Here is a 17,883-nt window from a genome sequence, read left to right as displayed (position 1 = left end):
CGATGATTTCAATACTTCTACTCCGATATTTTTTTTTTGTGCTGCATAGTTACTCGTTACAATTATAAAAATTACCACTGCCAGAACAGTAGATGGCAGGTTTTATGAAGCTCAAAACATGTGTATTATCAGCTCATACGAAAATAAATGCTACTGTATGTATAAATAAAAGCTGCATTTGAAATAATAAAAAACAATATGATGTTCAAACTTTTGACTTCTTTCTTTAATAACTACATAACACAGTACTTTTACTTTTACTTTCAGTACTTGAGTAGCAAAATTTTTTAAAAAACTACTTGCAATACTTAAGTACAAAAAATGTTGAATACTTTAGTACTTCTACTCAAGTCACTTTTTGATCGAGCACTTCCACTTCTACTCAAGTCACTTTTTGATCGAGCACTTGTACTTTTACTCAAGTATGGGTTTCGAGTACTTTATACAACTCTGCATCTCCCCCATATCATGTCCTTCTCCTCCTTCAGTCTCATTTTCCCCATCCCTTGCATCCTCCTCCATCCCATGTCCTCCTCCAGTCCCATCTCGCCCATCCATGTCCTCCTCCTCCATCCCATGTTCTTTTAACCTGTGTATAGGTAAGGCAACAAGGAAGGAGTTGCAATAGCCGAGGTGAGAGAAAACAAAGGAATGAGTTTATATGTTGTTGGTTAAGAAGAGGCAAAGTTTGCAAATGTTATAGAGGTGAAGGTAGCAAGATTTTATTTTTAAAAATAAATAAAGAGCACACATCGTTAGACAAATTGAATAGGGAGAATTTTGTGAGGATTTTTTTCTGGGTTTACAACCACTTTTTCAAAGGTGATATTTTGAGGCTAAATAAAATTAATTAAATCTCTCCTTCTGCTGGCCAATTTTATACTTATTTTATCCCTTCCTCCCTTCCCCCCAGCTTGAGCTCCCCAGGGGTCCACACCAATCAAAATACAGTTATTTGAAATTTTTTTTAATCAAAAATATGTAGCAGAATACAAATTGGCCTAAAATGATGAAAAAATTAGATTTAATTTTTTATTTTTTTTATTAGGAATGTTATATAGCAGAAAGTGAAAAATATTGTTTTTTTTTTTCAGAACTGTAAATCTTTTTTTGTTTATAGTGCAAAAAATAAAAATCGCAGAGGTGATCAAATACCACCAAAAGAAAGCTCTATTTGTGGGAAAAAAAGAACATCAATTTTATTTGGGTACAGTGTCGCACGACCGCGCAAATTGTCAGTTAAAATAACGCAGTGCCGAATCGCAAAAAAAAAAATGGCCTGGTCATTAAGGGGGAAAATGACCAGGCCAGTCCGGTCAAAAACCATTTATTATTTTCCTTCCACTTCACAATTATGTGCCACTTTGTGTTAGTCTATCTATCACATAAAATCCCAATAAAACACATTTACGTTTTTCGTTGTTACGTGACAAAATATGGAAAATTTTTAGGGGTATGAATACTTTTTCAAGGCACTGTACATAGCGCCAAAAGTTTGCGCAGCACTTTACAACACAAGGGCAGACAGCAAAGTTACAATGCAATTCAATAAAGTGGGAATCAGAGGGCCCTGCTCATTAGAGCTCACAAACTAGGAGGGAGGGTCAAGTGATAGAAAAAGTAACAGCTGTGGGGGATGAGCTGATGTAGAAAAGGAAAGTACAGTTGTTAGGTGTGGGTAGGATAGGCTTCTCTGAAGAGGAGGGTTTTCAGGGATCGTCTAAAAGCAAACCGAGTAGGAGATAATTGGACAGATTGGGGTAGGGAGTTCCATAGGATGGGAGAGGCTCAGAAAAAGTCCTGGAGGCGAGAATTGGAGGAGCTGACGAGGGAGCTAGAGAGCAGGAGGTCTTGGAAGGAATGAAGATAATGATGAGGTTGGTATTTTGAGACTAGGCTAGTGATGTAGCTTGGAGCAGAGTTGTGGAAGGTTTTGTAAGTTGTTGTTAGCACTTTGAATTTAATTTGTTGGGTGGGTGGAAGCCGATGGAGGGATTGACACAGAGGAGTAGCAGACACTGAGGGGTTGGTAAGGTGGATGAGTCTGGCAGCAGCATTCATAAAGGACTGAAGGGGGGATAGTCTATGTAAATGTGACGGGAGTCACTTTGGTTGGGGGGACCGTGGAACACAGCTTACCTTAGAGAGGTTGGGAAATCCCCCTCTCAGCCCCCTAGTCCCCTCTTATGTCTAAGTCACCCTGTGTCTATTAGGGACACAGGGTGACCAAGAAGCCCAGTCTGGACTGCCCAAACCAGACTTCCACAGACTGATCAGCTATGAGAGCTTCATGCGCCCTGCCCGGACAAACTTACAAACTATGTGGAACTTTCTCAAGGAAGCTGCCATGATGGATTTACTCTTTGGGACTTGTTACCCGACTAACTCAGGTACAGACCGATTGGAGGTCTGGTACCTGGTTAGTCTACCTTTGGTGGGAAGATATGTGACGGTACTGACCGTCACTGGGAGTGAAAGACAGATACTTAATGGTTTGGATTGCTTCAAATGGGTTCTGTGTTTACAATTATGATAATGTATATTGAACTTCAATGTCAGAGACAGGCTCTCCCTATTGTTTGTGTATTGAGATGTGATGTGGATCGTGTTAAGCCTTTCTGTCCCATTGTTAAATGTTAATGAACTCACATACTGTTTCTGTCCAGATGGCTAGATAATTAGTTCAGGTTAATTCTATTCCTGTATACAATTTCATCTGCATATGATAATGTGATCAGGCAACCCCTGACCTGTGTGTGGTAATCTGATCAGGAGGGGGAGGTCCATGCTGTACATAAATTCTGTGTGACTGTTCAATAAACAGAAGATTCCAGTACAAGCTAAGTTGTCGGCTAGCTTTGTATGGGGGCGGCTGGAAAATCCGCTACATTTGGCCAATGAGAAGGGAGTTGCAGTAGTTGGGGCAAGAGATGAGCAGGGAGTGAATAAGGAGCTTGCTGGTGTCGTTTGTTAGAAAGGGGCGTATTTTACAGATGTTGTGAAGGTTGAGGCAGCACGATTTGGACAGTGTTTAGATATGGAGCCAAAATGAGAGTTCAGAGTCCAGGATTACACCTAGAACCTTGGCATGCGGGGATGGGCTGAGAGTTGTGCCATCGACCTTGACAGAGTGATCAGGGGAAGGGGCACGTGAGGGGGGGGGGATTATTAGCTTGGTTTTGGATAGATTACGTTTGAGGAGGTTGTGTGACATCCATGCTGATATGTCTGTTAGTAAATTAGTGATACGTGAGGAGACTGAAGGAGTGAGCTGAGGGGTAGAGAGATAAATTTGGGTGTTGTCAGCGTAGAGATAGTATTGGAAGCCATGGGATGCTATTGGTTGACCCAGAGAGGAGGTGTAGATGGAGAATAGGAGAGGTCCAAGAACAGAACCTTGGGGGACCCCGACAAAGAAAGGAAAATGAGAGGAGGAGGTAGAATTGTAAGTACCGTATTTATCGGTGTATAACAAGCACTGGCATATAACACGCACCTCACATTTAGGAGGGAAATTTTAGGAAAAAAGCTTAAAATTTTAAATAAATAGCATTGAACTCAGAACATTTTTTTTAAATCAAATGCAGTCTTACCTGTGCCCATGAATGCAGCCTCATCAGCGCAGTGTCCATAAATGCAGCCTAGTCAGCGCAAGTGTCCCCAATGCAGCCTAGTCAGCGCAAGTGTCCCCAATGCAGCCTAGCCAGCGCAAGTGTCCCCAATGCAGCCTCGCCAGCGCAAGTGTCCCCAATGCAGCCTCGCCAGCGCAAGTGTCCCCAATGCAGCCTAGCCAGCGCAAGTGTCCCCAATGCAGCCTCGCCAGCGCAAGTGTCCCCAATGCAGCCTCGCCAGCGCAAGTGTCCCCAATGCAGCCTCGCCAGCGCAAGTGTCCCCAGCCTCGCCAGCGCAAGTATCCCCAATGCAGCCTCGCCAGCGCAAGTGTCCCCAATGCAGCCTCGCCAGCGCCATAACATTGCTTTACTTTTTTTTAAAAAGCCGGGCAACTCTGAGGCAGAGGGGGGCGGGCCGTGCCAGGAGAAGCGAGTACGAGCCGCCACTGTCATCTGACGTCTTGGCGCCTATGATAGACGTCACACGCCCCGTGTCCCGGCATTGGGCCACTGTGCTGTCTATCATAGGAGGCGGGACTTCCTATGACAGCAGCCGCTCGTCCTTCCTTCTGCTCCGCCCGGTGTTCGGCCCGTCCCCTCCTCTTCCTCTCAGCGCTGCCCGGCTTTTTTTCTTTCTTTACTATATCGGCGTATAACACGCATTGGTGCTTTGCCCTCCATTTTTAGGAGGAAAAAGTGCGTGTTATACGCCAATAAATACAGTAACTCTAATGGTGCGCTTGGCTAAGTAGGAGGAGAACAAGTGAAAAGTACAGTCACGGAGACCAAAGACGTGGAGTTTTTTGAGGAGGAGGGGTCGGTCAACCATATTAAAATCATATGACCTGTTCCATTTTTTTTGCTACATTATGTGACTGTTATGAGCCTTGTGCAATTAGCATCAGAGATACACAAAGATATCAGAGGAATGCAGTTTGGTCACACAACATGCTTTTGTATGTAGGTCAATGATGTGAAAACACTTTGTGCATTAACAGAAGTACTGCTTTACTGATATGTGCAGCTCTGAATTCAGATCTCAGATAAAACCACCGGGTTTCTGTATGTCACTCTATTTTATTGTTTTGTTATGTTTGGTACCAGCTGCCGTTGTTACCGACGTATTTTTACAAATGTCTGTTTGCTTCTCCCATATTGTCACAGATGCCCATGTTTCCCCGAAAATAAGACCGGGTCTTATATTAATTTTGGCACCAAAAGACACAGTGGGGCTTATTTTAGGGGTAGGACTTATCGTGTAATGTGCTGTCTTCTCTCCCTCCCTGCCTGTCAGGAATCCCCTATGTGAACCGAGTAAAAGTGTTTGTAAAATCCTAGAATCCACTCTATTGCTGTTTTATATAATGTCCAGTGTGTGTTTGTGTAATATAATAGTGTGAAATACCTTCAGTACAGCGCCGCTCAGCACTCAGCTGATCTCCCGCTGTTCTTCTCCTCTTCTCCCAGCTTTCAGTGGGGGATTCCAGCCCTTCCCCTCTGCAGAGCCCAGAGCGGGTCACAGAAGCGCCGAGTATTATATTAGAATTGTGTGAAATCCCTTCGGTACAGCGCCGCTCTGTGCTCAGCTGATCTCCTGCTGCTCTTCTCCTCTTCTCCCAGCTGTCAACGGGGCATCCCAGCCCCTCCCCTCTGCAGTGCTCAGAGCGTGTCACAGAAGCACCGAGTATTATTTTATAATTGTGTGAAATACCTTTGTAACAGCACCGCTCGGCGCTCAGCTGATCTCCTCTTCTCATAGCTGTCAACAGGGGATATCAGCCCCTCCCCTCTGCAGTACCCAGAGCGGGTCACTGCAGCACCGAGTATTATATTATAATTGTGTGAAATACCTTCAGTAAATCGCCACTTGGCGCTCAGCTGATCTTCTGCTGCTCTTATCCTCTTCTCATAGCTGTCAACAGGGGATCTCAGCCCCTCTCCTCTGCAGTGCTCAGAGCGGGTCACAGAAGCGCCAAATATTATATTATAATTGTGTGAAATACTGTCAGTACAGCGCCACTCAGTGCTCAGCTGATCTTCCGCTGCTCTTCTCCTCTTCTCATAGCTGTCAACAGGGGATCCCAGCCCCTCTCCTCTGCAGTGCTCAGAGCGGGTCACAGAAGCGCCAAATATTATATTATAATTGTGTGAAATACTGTCAGTACAGCGCCACTCAGTGCTCAGCTGATCTTCCGCTGCTCTTCTCCTCTTCTCATAGCTGTCAACAGGGGATCCCAGCCCCTCTCCTCTGCAGTGCTCAGAGCGGGTCACAGAAGCGCCAAGTATTATATTATAATTGTGTGAAATACTGTCAGTACAGCGCCGCTCAGTGCTCAGCTGATCTTCCACTGCTCTTCTCCTCTTCTCATAGCTGTCAGCAGGGGATCTCAGCCCCTCTCCTCTGCAGTGCTCAGAGCGGGTCACAGAAGCGCATAGTATTCTATTATAATTGTGTGAAATACTGTCAGTACAGCGCCGCTCAGTGCTCAGCTGATCTCCCGCTGCTCTTCTCCTCTTCTCATAGCTGTCAACAGGGGATCTCAGCGCCCCCCTTCTGCAGTGCCCAGAGTGGGTCAAAGAAGCGCTGAGTATTATATTATAATTGTGTGAAATACCTTTAGTACAGCACCACTCGGCGCTCAGCTGATCTTCTGCTGCTCTTCTCCTCTTCTCATAGCCATCAGCGGGGGATCTCAGCCCCCCTTCCCCCTGCCGTGCTCAGAGTGGGTCACGGAAGCGCAGAGTATTATAGTATAATTGTGTGAAATAGCATTGTTACAACTCCGCTTGGTGCTCAACTGATCTCCCGCTGCTGTCCTTCTCTTCTACCCGCTGACAGCTGGGGTCATGAAAGTGCCGAGCGGCGCAGTACCAAAGGTATTTCACACAATTATAATATAATACTCTGTGCTTCTGTGACCCGCTCTGAACACTGCAGAGGGGAGGGGCTAAGATCCCCTGTTGACAGATATGAGAAGAGAAGGAGATCAGCTGAGCGTCGAGTGGCGCTGTACCAAAAGTATTTCACACAATTATAATATAATACTCTGTGCTTCTGTGATCAGCTCTGAACACTGCAGGGAGGAGGGGCTAAGATCCTCTGTTGACAGATATGAGAAGAGAAGAAGATCAGCTGAGCGCCGAGCGGCGCTGTACCAAAAGTATTTCACACAATTATAATATAATACTCGGCGCTTCCGTGACCCACTCTGAGCACTGCAGAGGGGAGGGGCTGAGATCCTCCGCTGACAGCTGGGAGAAGAGAAGGAGAGCAGCGGGAGATCAGCCGAGCGCCGAGCAGCGCTGTACCGAAGGTATTTCACACTATTATATTACACAAACACACACTGGACATTGTATAAAACAGTAACAGAGTGGATTCTAGGATTTTACAAACACTAAACTAGGGCTTATTTTTGGGGTATGGCTTATATTGCAGCCCTCCCTGAAAATAACAGTAGGTCTTATTTTCAGGGTAGGTCTTATTTTCATGGAAACACGGTATAGCATATTAACAATGGTATGAAATAAGTCCAATGTGACATTTTCCCAACACCACTATTTCTTCAGAACAAATCTTCAGTTTCTTCACCACTTGTGCTCAAAAGTGTGAATGCACCTCACCACCAGAGATGTTTGACCCCTTTTAGCAGGTCGGTCAAAAAGCATGTTTTGACAGTGAGTCTGATGTCACACTGGGGGCTGGATGGCCTTGTCCCAGCACCGCTAACCCCATTGCCGCAGCCTTTTAGGTGGATCTTAAGGCAGGCAGGGAGGTGTTGGCAGGGCCCGGACAAGGGGTGGGCAGGAGGAACGGCTGCCCTGGCCACAATGGTTTATTGCAGGGATGTGGGCATCCTTACCCTAACTCTTAGGGAAGGGTAGGGGGGACACTGTCTGCCATCTTTGCCCTGAGTGCTAGATGGCCTTGTCCCGGCACATGTTAGCATTACCAAAATGGTTCTGTTTCCCCCTTCTATTGGAAAACTCTGGAGTAACTAATCTTCCTCTATAGTTCTATAAAAGGGTCTTTGCCAACAGGCCGCCATGTTATAATAAAATTCCAGTGAGAGGCCGCTGTTTACCCGAGTTTACCAATAGGAAGGGGAATCAGAAATGTTTTACGTGTGCCAACATGGCGGTGTTCTTCCATTTTCGTTGACCTCCAACGCTCTGTGCATGCACAGTGTTGACGTCACGCCAGGTGATCGTGACTCAACCGCACCAGAAGTGACCTGATTGGAGTTGACTATTTTGACAGAACACCAACACCAGTATATGCAGAGTGTATGGTAAGATGTCTCTCCACCGAGCCTGCCATAGGCCACCGTGCGTTCCAAGCCTTGCTTTCCGCCCCAGATATGATGTCACACAGGACTGGGAAGTGGCAGTCCCATGCTTCAGCATTGGTGAAACGTACGTACGCAAGTATTTCTGAAGACGCCACCCTTGGTGAATGCTGAAGCATGGGACTGTCACTTCTGAGTCCTGTGTGACATCATATCGGGGCGGAGAGCGAGGCTTGGAACGCACGACGGTTTATGCCAGGCTTGGCGGAGCGACATCTTCCCTCACACTCTGTATATACTGGTGCCGGTCACAGGTACCCATTCATGTGAGTGTAACCATTACTAATTTCATTTTTAACCATTTTAATAAATACTACACAATATAATTTTACATAATGTCTCCCGCTTGACCATCTTTTGAGTGAATTATCACTTAAATCAGGGGAAGACACTGGAGCCTAATCCCAGGGTGATATCAGCCTCTGAGGGCAATGAGACCTGAGAGTCTCATGTCAAATGAGAATTTGACATGAGACTAGCATGCAACAAAAAACGGACCACAGATCGTTCGATAATCTGATCGTGTGTACGGGGCTTTAGTCCGTAGGGTTCAATATTGACTTTGCCCAACCTTTGCAGCTATAAAAGCTTTGACTCTTCTGGGAAGGCTGTCCACAAGGTTTAGGAGTGTGTCTATGGGAGTGTTTGACCTTTCTTCTAGAAACTCAATTGTAAAGTTAGGCACTGATGTGGATTAGAAGGTCTGGCTCGCAGTCTACGCTCTAATTCATCCCAAAGGCGTTCTATCGGGTTGAGGTCAGGACTCATGTCCTGTCATGTTCCTGTACCTCAAACTCGCTCATCCATGTCTTTATGGATCTTGCTTTGTGCACTGGTCCAAAGTCCCAGTGAAGGGAACTCTTAGGCCCCTTTCACACTTGTGCAACATGTCCTGCAACTTATGACTGCAAAGTCGCATGACATAGAGTCGTACTCTATGATTTCCAATGAGCACCGTTTATATCTGTGTGACTTCAAGTCGCAAAGACTTTAAAGTAGTCCCTGCACTGCTTTGGTCCAACTTTGATAAGTTTTGAGATCCATAGACCTCAAGATTACACAGGCATTGCTTCAAGTCCAATCAAAATCGTGGCAAAAAATTGCAGCAAAATCACGTGACTTTTAGGTCACACAAGTGTGGAAAGGGCCTTAAGGTGTCAGCATACCAAGACATTTTGGACAATTTCATGCTCCCAACTTTGTGGGAACAGTTTGGGGACGGCCCCTTCCTGTTCCAACATCACTGCGCACCAGTGTACAAAGCAGGGTCCATAAAGACATGGATGAGCGAGTTTGGGGTGGAGGAACTTGACTGGCCTGCACAGAGTCCTGATCTCAACCCCATAGAACACCTTTGGGATGAATTAGAGTGGAGACTGTGAGCCAGGTCTTCTTATCCGACATCAAGGCCTGACCTCAGAAATGCGCTTCTGGAAGAATGGTCAAACATTCCCATAGACACTCCTAAACCTTGTGGACAGCCTTCCCAGAAGAGTTGAAGCTGTTATAGCTGCAAAGGGTGGGCCAACTCAATATTGAACCCTACGGACTAAGACTGGAATGCTATTAAAATTCATGTGTGTGTAAAGGCAGGCGTCCCAATACTTTTGGTAATATAGTGTATATAGGCCAAACACTGGTTTATTTATATTCACAAATGCCCATTCATTTCCTTACAATTGTAACAACTGCCTGTTTGTTGCCCATACTTTTGTCACAAAATGAGCATGGTCTGCTCTTAAGCCCTGTAGACACAATGAGAAAATCGGGCGATTGCGTGTAGGTACCTTTAGTCTTTAGGCTCCTGTGTTGAGCCAGTGCTACCAAGGAAGTAATTGAAGCAGACACCTTGTGGGTGGGTTTCCAGGCCCAGGCAGCCGCGAAACACATTGACGTTCCTCATTTCTCCATTGTGTTCAGTTGCTGTATTTTGTTGCCTTTTTGCAGTGTATTTTTTCATTTGTACATAGCACAAATTCATAAACACACACTGCTTTTACCCCTGAATTTTGAAGAGGCATTTTTATGAATTTGGTGATTTTAACCACCTGCCGACCGCCACACGACTATTTACTGCGGCGGTCAGCCCCTACTGGGCAAAGCGACGTAGGGGTACGTTGCTCGCCCACGAGCCTCTAGGGGGCAAGGGCGCACCGCCGGAGGCGCGCTCCCGCCCCGCTCATTCACTAACATCCCTGCGCGAGTGACCAGCTGCTCCGATGTCCGCCAGCCACTCGTGATCTCCCGCTGGAGAGGGAGAAAGGCAGGCGGCTGATGTAAACAAAGCCGCCTGTCATTCTCCCTGGTGTAACAGCAGAGATCATGCGATCCTGCTATGTAGGATCATATGTCTCTGTCGTTACATCACAAGCCACGCCCCCCCACAGTTAGAATCACACCCCTAGGGATACATTTAACCCACTGATCACCAATAAAGTTAACCCCTTCCCTGCCAGTGTCATTTTTACAGTAACAGTGCATATTTCTAGCACTGATTACTGTAGTAATGTCACTGGTACCCCCAAAAGTGTCAAAAAATGTCAGTCAATGGTCTGATCTGTCCGCCGCAATGTCGCAGTCCTGCAAAAAAAAAAACGCAGATCGCCGCCATTACTAGTTAAAAAAAAAATAAATAAAAATGACATAAATCTTTCCCGTAGTTAGTAAACGCAATAACTTTTGCGCAAACCAATCAAAATACGCTTATTGCGATTTTTTTCACCAAAAATATGTAGCAGAAAAAAAATTGGCCTAAAATGTTAAAAAATTTTGATTTTTACTTTTTTTTTGGGGGGGAATTTCATAAAAAAATGTGAAAAATATTGTTATTTTTTCAAAATTGTCACTCTTTTTATGTTTATAGCGCAAAAAGTAAAAATCGCACAGGTGATCAAATACCACCAAAAGAAAGCTCTGTTTGTGGGGAAAAAAAAGACGTCAAATTTCATTTGGGTACAGCATTGCACGACTGCGCAATTGTCCGTTAAAATCACGCAGTGCCGAATCGCAAAATAGACCCTGGTCTTTGAGCAGCCAAATCCTCTGGGGCTTAAGTGGTTAAATGTAAAAAATAAAATTATTTTTTTTTTTTTGCCTTGTGTACATGTGTGGCTTGTTATTGTAGCACCTGAAAAGTACCCATAAATTGTTGTTTGGTTCTATATGCTCATGCCAAAAATCACATGTTGCAGACAAGTGGGTTTCCGATAAATATATTCTCTTTGTATCTTTTGTATTTGTAACTTTTGCTCCATCTTGTAATAACAAAATGATGAATCAAATCCGGTTTAGTAACATTTCCAAAAACAGTGCTGGAATCCCCTTCTTCATAATGACCACAGCAGACCTGACATAATAATTTATTAAGAATAGCATAAACATAATAAAGGTATGGCGCTTAAATACAATATGATAAGAATCGAGTGCCGAGAATTGAGAGCAGTGCTTGGAACGCATGCCGGCTTCATGCTGGTTGTGACGGTGATATCCCATCCTATACATGCTGTATATGCCGGTGCCGGTTTCTAGGCACCAATACATGTTAGCAGAGCTGCTGTGTGAAATCACGGGGGCCCCCGTACAGCCTACCTGACAGGACCACACCCTCTTTTTTTACATTTTACAACAGCCTTGATGGGGGGCCTTTGGTAAAATATCAGGGGTGTAATCAGACATCCTCAGCTGCACTGGACAGTGAATAAATGGGAAGTGCTCTCAGGCTTCCAGTTCATTCACAAACTGAAACATAGTAAACACAATTTACCATGCATTAGTGATGAATAGACACAGTGATTGATCGCTGCCAATCGCTCATTGTGTTCATTCAGGAAAGGAAGGGGCTGGTAAATGGGATATATTTGCCGCACACTTCCCGATCTCCATCCTGAAACATCTCCCTGTGTGCCCTCAGCAGCTGCTGGCGGGAGAAGAGAGGATGGAAGCTGGCAATGCTGCAGGGGAGGGGGGCACACAGGGAGGCATGGACAAGGGGGGGGGGGGACGCAGATACCAATCCCCCTGCAGTGCAGCCGGAGGAAGAAAAAGGAGGAGCTACAGTGGGAGCCACAGGAGTTGGCAATCAGGCAGTACAGTCAGTCCTGGTACAGGAGGGCTGGCTGAACTGCATTATCAGCAGCCCTGCATGTTAGTGTAATGCCACCCCCCCCCCCCTTTTCAGTAGAATATGATATAGGAGCCTCCCCAAATAGATTATCTCTATGATGAGTACAAACATAATTATGTATGTCCACGGGTATCCTTTGTTTTTGAATGGTCTGTTGTTGTAAAATTGAGAAAGGAAGGGGAAATTGGATTTAGCACCAAATCAAATCAAAATAACTCAACACACAGCCATTAATGTCTAAAACGCTGGCAACAGAAGCGAGTACACCCCTAAGTGAAAATGTAAAATTGGGACCAATTAGCCATTTTCCCTCCCCGGTGTAATGTGACTCGTTAGTGTTACAAGGTCTCAGGTGTGAATGGGGTACAGGTGTGTTTAAATTTGGTGTTATCGCTCTCACTCTCTCATACTGGTCACTGGAAGTTCAACATGGCACCTCATGGCAAAGAACTCTCTAAGGATCTGAAAAAAAGAATTGTTGCTCTACATAAAGATGGCCTAGGCTATAAGAAGATTGCCAAGACACTGAAATTGAGCTGCAGCACGGTGGCCAAGACCATACAGTGGTTTAACAGGACAGGTTCCCCTCAGAACAGGCCTCGCCATGGTCCACCAAAGAAGTTGAGTGCACGTGCTCAGCGTCATATCCAGAGGTTGTCTTTGGGAAATAGATGTATGAGTGCTGCCAGCATTGCTGCAGAGGTTGAAGGGGTGGGGGGTCAGCCTGTCAGTGCTCAGACCATACGCCGCACACTGCATCAAATTGCTCTGCATGGCTGTCATCCCAGAAGGAAGCCTCTTCTAAAGATGATGCACAAGAAAGCCCACAAACAGTTTGCTGAAGACAAGCAGACTAAGGACATGGATTACTGGAGCCATCTCCTGTGGTCTGATGAGACCAAGATAAACTTATTTGGTTCAGATGGTGTCAAGCATGTGTGGCGGCAACCAGGTGAGGAGTACAAAGACAAGTGTGTCTTGCCTACAGTCAAGCATGGTGGTGGGAGTGTCATGGTCTGGGCCTGCATGAGTGCTGCTGGCACTGGGGAGCTACAGTTCATTGAGGGAACCATGAATGCCAAAATTTACTGTGACATACTGAAGCAGAGCATGATCCCCTCCCTTCGTAGACTGGGCCGCAGGGCAGTATTCCAATATGATAATGACCCCAAACACACCCCAAAGATGACCACTGCCTTGCTAAAGAAGCTGAGGGTAAAGGTGATGGACTGGCCAAGCATATTTCCAGACCTAAACCCTATTGAGCATTTGTGGGGCATCCTCAAATGGAAGGTGGAGAAGCGCAAGGTCTCTAACATCCACCAGCTCTGTGATGTCGTCATGGAGGAGTGGAAGAGGACTCCAGTGGCAACCTGTGAAGCTCTGGTGAACTTCATGCCCAAGATGGGTTAAGACAGTGCTGGAAAATAATGGTGGCCACACAAAATATTGACCCTTTGGGCTCAATTTGGACATTTTCACTTAGGGGTGTACTCACTTTTGTTGCCAGTGGTTTAGACATTAATGGCTGTGTGTTGAGTTATTTTGAGGGGACAGTAAATTTACACTGTTATACAAGCTGTACACTCACTACTTTACATTGTAGCAAAGTGTCATTTCTTCAGTGTTGTCACATGAAAAGATATAATAAAATATTTACAAAAATGTGAGGGGTGTACTTACTTTTGTGAGATACTGTATATCTGCCTGTCTTTGTTGATGTGTATCTCATAGGTTTGGTTGCTCCTGGTTGACATACGTGCTGGAATGGATGCACGTTCTGTGCGGTCCTGGGTGGATGACACTGCAGCCGCTGCTCTCCTCATTAGAGGAGACACCTTGGTCCATATGTAGATGGGTTGTCACTGTGACTCACTTCCGGTTTCACTCCACGCTGGAATGTCACGTCACTTCCAGTTTCTACCGGAAATGCGTCAGCACCATGGAAGAATGTCGCCACACTTGCACCCTCACAGTCATTCTGACCATGGGCAGCACAGCATGACGTTTGAGATGGGGGGCAAGGGAGGAGCCACACTCACTGGGATATATATAGGGGCCTTTACATGCTATCACCATGACATCTTGGAGCCCACACTGGGAGGTGTTGTTTGGCCTCCTGCCCATGATAGGTGAGCCTTACTGTATGCTCTGGTCCAGTCTACCAGCATGCAATGTGTTGTATTCTGGCATACCAAATTATTTTGTACCTATGTCTATGTTTTCCAAACCTCGTTTGTCTTTGGATTGGCTGGTCCTTATGGTTTTGGCTGTTTTTCAGACTATGTTGGGTACCCCCCCCTTGGAAGGGCTTCAAGACTTTACACATCGTCCCTTTCTTCCACCTCATTTTTACTTTGATCTTGCACCCACCTGGTAAGTCAAGGTTAATTCTCTCGATAGTTTTTTTTATCACATTTTATTTTTATCATCTTTCACTTTATTTACCTTTATCAGATAGCTTCCATTTGCTGACGACCCTTCTGATTCTTTTGACCGATACAGTAACATCTATTGCGGATTGTAGCAAACTTGAGATTGTGTAGGGTGCGTGTACCTAACATCTATCACTCTTTTTTGTTTCTTTTGTAAAGTAAGATTTGTTTCCAGCATTGTGACTCCCCCATTTTCTCCGCCTTATGCCCCCCCCAGTTGCCCCCATTTTTCATGAGCTGAACTCAAAGGTCTAAGAAAACCGGGATTCACCTGTGAAGAGAACACCTCTCCAAAGTGGCAGATGCCATTGAATGTGAGGATTTGCCCACTCAAGTCGGTTACGAGGATGAACTGCAGTCAGGTGGAGACCCCGATGAGGACGACAAGCATGCAGATGAGCTTCCCTGAGACGGTTTCTGAGAGTTTGTGCAGAAATTCTTTGGTTATGAAAACAGTTGCAGCAGCTGTCCGGGTGGCCGGTCTCAGACCATCTTGGAGGTGAAGATCCTGGATGTGGAGGTCCTGGGCTGGTGGGGTTACACGTGGTCTGTGGTTGTGAGGCCGGTTGAATGTACTGCCAAATTCTCTGAAACGCCTTTGGAGACAGTTTATGGTGGAGAAATTAACATTCAATTGACGGGACACAGCTCTGGTGGACATTCCTGCAGTCAGCATGCCAATTGCACTCCCTCAAAACTTGTGACATCTGTGGCATTGTGCTGTGTGATAAAAATGCACATTTTAGAGTGGCCTTTTATTGTGGGCAGCCTAAGGCACACCTGTGCAATAATCATACTGTCTAATCAGCATCTTGATATGCCACACCTGTGAGGTGGATGGATTATCTCGGCAAAGGAGAAGCACTCATTAACACAGATTTAGACAGATTTGTGAACAATATTTGAGAGAAATCGGCCTTTTGTGTACATAGAAAAAGTCTTAGATCTCTGACTTCAGCTCAAAATTGGGGCAAAAACAAAAGTGTTGCGTTTATAATTTTGTTCAGTGTATTATTTGTTTTTAATAATATTTTATTTTCCTTTCCTTTGCATACATTGTTAGACCACGTAACTTTGACTAAATTAAAGTCTACATCTTACTTTGTCTCCTTCCTCTTCGTTCTTCATCTTGCAGAATAATGTGTAATTGTATAATATTGTGTATGCATATATATTTTTACTTGTATTATCTACCAGATATTATCTCGAAAAATATTTGAAAAGTGGGTCCTGAAGAAGCCCTTATCTAGAGCGAAACCCGTCGATCCATAAACCTTCTGGGATCTATCCCTATGTGGATTTTTGTACTCTGTGTCAATGCATAAAACATAATATGTTTTTTAGAGGATCTGTACCTCTCTTGTTTTTAAGGTTTTGTAGAAATAAAATGTATTGATTTTTTAATGGAGTGATTATCACTAGCAGGGCACATTAAAATCCCTGTCTCCCATGAGCCCCCATTATAGGGAATTCATGGGAAACATCTCCCTTTCCGGTGTATTTACATAGGGGATTGTGCCAGAATTGAATGAACAGGTACCCCCACCCAATATTCTCGTATTCTTTTAATACTGCCAACCAATTTTAAAATTAATTAATTAAAATTAAAAATTTCAAAAAATATTGTACTATGATACTTTACATCTATCACCTGTTTTGTCATCTTATGCATGAGTGACTTTAAAATTGGAGGAATTTTTGGAGCCTATCCCAGGGGGGGGTCCTAGCTTCTGAAAGCAAAAAAGTGCTTTTGACCTGCCTATAAAAAGGGGGTCAAACACCTCTGGTGAGTGCACATCCATATTTTGAGCACAAGTGGTGAGGGAATTTGGAAAATTGAGTTGGACGATCCTTTTGGTGTTGGGATTCAATCACATTGGACTATAATACAAATTAAATTTTCACCTTGTGTTATCATATTGTATTTAACCACTTGCCGACCAGCCGCCGCAGTTTTACGGTGGCAGGTTCCCGCAAATCGCTGCACCTGTACGGCGGTTTGCGGGAGCGATCCCGTGGGCGCACACGCACCGCCGGAGGTGCGTGCCCACGCCCACACGCCAGCGGGGAAGCCGAGGTAGGGGGCTGGCAGCCGCGTTTGCTCCCCGTGAATAGACCGTTGTTCTCTCTGCTATCAACGCAGAGCCCCTGTGTTCACACTATTTAGGAACACAGGTCTCTCTGTTTATATTACAAGCCCATCCCCCTCACAGTTAGTAAAACACCCCCTAGGCCCACACTTAACCCTTCCCTGCCAGTGTCATTATCACAGTAGCAGTGCATATTTTTAGCAGTGATCACTGGTGGCTGGTGCTCCATAGACCGGGGGGGGGGGCCCGCAAACCATATCCCCCCCCCCGGTCGCCGGCTCACTCACCGTGAACATGTGGAGGGCAGGCAGGCAGCAGCAGCGGCGGCGGCTTCTCAGTCTCCTTCGTCTACTCCCTCCTCCTTCTTGGCCAATGGCATGGCTCCTCCTTTTGGCCAATCGGGAAATGGGTCTCAGGACCCACTTCCTGATTGGCCAGGAGGAGGATCCGTGTGACAATAGCAAATATTCATTCGCTATTGTCACACAACTGGGTGGGCTCATGGCGCAATGCTCTGCGCCCCGAGCCCACCCTTTTTTGAAGCCTAATGGAGCCTCTGGCTCTAATCACGTGCTTAAAAAAAACAGAAAGCCCATTGGAATCCATGCATCCAGCACCTGCATGTAGATTAGGGGGCCGAACGCATGGATGGGGGGGCGGTGCCCCTGCGCTCCCAATGGACGGGCCGCCACTGGCACTGATTACTGGAGTAATGTCACCGGTTCCCCCAAAAGTGTCAAAAATGTCAGTTTGGGGGTCCGATCTGTCTGCCGCAATGTCGCAGTCCCACAAAAAATTGCTGATCAATACTAGTAAAAGAATTTATAAAAATGACATAAATCTTTCCCGTAGTTTGTAGACTCGATAACCTTTGCGCAAACCAATCAAAATACGCCTATTGGGATTTTTTTTACCAAAAATATGTAGCAGAATACAAATTGGTCTAAAATTATGGAAAAATTGGATTTTTACTTTTTTTGGGGGGAATGTTATATATCAGAAAGTGAAAAATATATTTTTTTTTTTCAGAATTGTCACACTTTTTTTGTTTATAGCGCTAAAAATAGGAATCACACAGGTAATCAAATACCACCAAAAGAAAGATCTATTTGTGGGGAAAAAAAAAACATCAATTTTATTTGGGTACAGCGCCGCACGACCGCGCAAGTGTCCGTAACGCAGTGCCGAATCGCAATAAATGGCCTGGTCAATAAGGGGGAAAATAGTCCGGTCCAGAAGTGGTTAAGCGGCATACCTTTGCTATGTTTATGTCTT

Source organism: Pelophylax lessonae, assembly GCF_965119305.1.
Source record: "Pelophylax lessonae genome assembly, chromosome: 8".
Lineage (NCBI taxonomy): Eukaryota > Metazoa > Chordata > Amphibia > Anura > Ranidae > Pelophylax > Pelophylax lessonae.
The sequence above is the reverse complement of the archived record's forward strand: the minus strand, read 5'-3'. Positions refer to the sequence as shown.